The following is a 1,504-nucleotide window of genomic DNA, read 5'->3' on the forward strand; positions in this document are numbered from 1 at the left end:
TTCCATTGTGCGAATATACCACAGCTTCTCTATCCATTCGTTTGTTGATGGGCACTTAGGTTGTTTCCAACTCCTTGCTATTGTGAACAAAGCTGCAGTGAACATGGGTGTGCGTCTATCTGCTTGGATGTCATTTATGGTCTCTTTGGGGTATATTCCCAGTTGTGGAATTGCTGGATCAAATGGTATCTCTAGTTGCAACTTTTTGAGAAAGTGCCATACTGCCTTCCACGGTGGTTGCACTGTTTTACACTCCCACCAACAGTGAATCAGGGTTCCAGTTTCTCCACAACCTCACCAGCATTTGTTGCTTGCTATTCTGTTAAGTTTTGCTATTCTGACTGGGGTGAGATGACATCTCATAGTTGTTTTTGAAAATTATTTTTAAATTCAGGCGGGATAGACTCAAGATCATATTTTGGTTCCTATGGACTTGTTTTCATTTTCTTCAGCCTCACTTTGAACTTGCACATGAGTAATTGATGGTCTGTTCCACAGTCAGCACCTGGCCTAGTTTTGATGGCTTATATTGATTGATTTTACTAGCTTGATAGCTTCTGATTGGTTTTGATAGCCTCTCCAATGATTCCTTTCACAGACATAGGCAGTATGATTTTTATGCAGTCTATCAAGTGAGGTCCATGTGTAAGGTTGCCGTCTGTTTTTTCAAAAAGGTGTTTGTGATGACTAAATCATTGAATGTACAAAATCCCATCATTCCATTTCTGGCCTCATTTTTGTTAGCAAACCTGTACTTTCTAAAAGCCATTCCTTCATCACTGTTTCCAACTTTTGAATTCCAGTCTCCAGTGATGATTAGCACGTCTTGTTACCACATGTGGTCAATTTCAGACTGAAAATGTGGGGAAAATCCTCACGTTCCTCTTCTTTGACTTTAGCGATTGCTGAGTGTATCTGAATAACAGGCATGTTAACAAGTCTTCCTTGTGTGTGTATTGACATCCTATCACTCACAACATTGTACTTCAGGCTTGTGGTGGTTGTTGTTATGTGCTGTCGAGACACTCTTGGGGTGCGGTGGGGTGTGGGGAGGATCTCCATGTGGCTTGTCATCTCTCCCCATGATCTGCTTCCCTAATCTGCTTCTTTAATGTTTTAGAAGAGATTGACTCAAAAAACATGCAACGCAAATTGTCTCATTAACATAACAAAGACAACCCATTCGCAAATGGAATTATCATCAAAGAGGCTGGGGTTTATAACACATCTGCAATTCTAAAAAAATCCACTCTGAGGGCTCTCTGGTGGCCTAGTGGCAAGAAGGTGCACTGCAGTCCCAGAGGTGTGCGGTTCAGAATCCACCAGATGTTCTGCTGAAGAAGGAGGGGGCAATCTCCTCCTGTACCAGTGAGATCTGATTTGACAGCACATCATCATCATCATGTATTATTATTATTTATTAAAATTAAAAAAAACACTAATGAGCGAAGGCCAAATGAGTTGTGGGAGGATATCAAGGGTATCATCCAGGAAGAGTGCAAAC

This window comes from Elephantulus edwardii, unplaced genomic scaffold, assembly GCF_000299155.1.
Source record: "Elephantulus edwardii isolate Elephantulus edwardi_28Jun2011 unplaced genomic scaffold, EleEdw1.0 scaffold00086, whole genome shotgun sequence".
Classification (NCBI taxonomy): domain Eukaryota; kingdom Metazoa; phylum Chordata; class Mammalia; order Macroscelidea; family Macroscelididae; genus Elephantulus; species Elephantulus edwardii.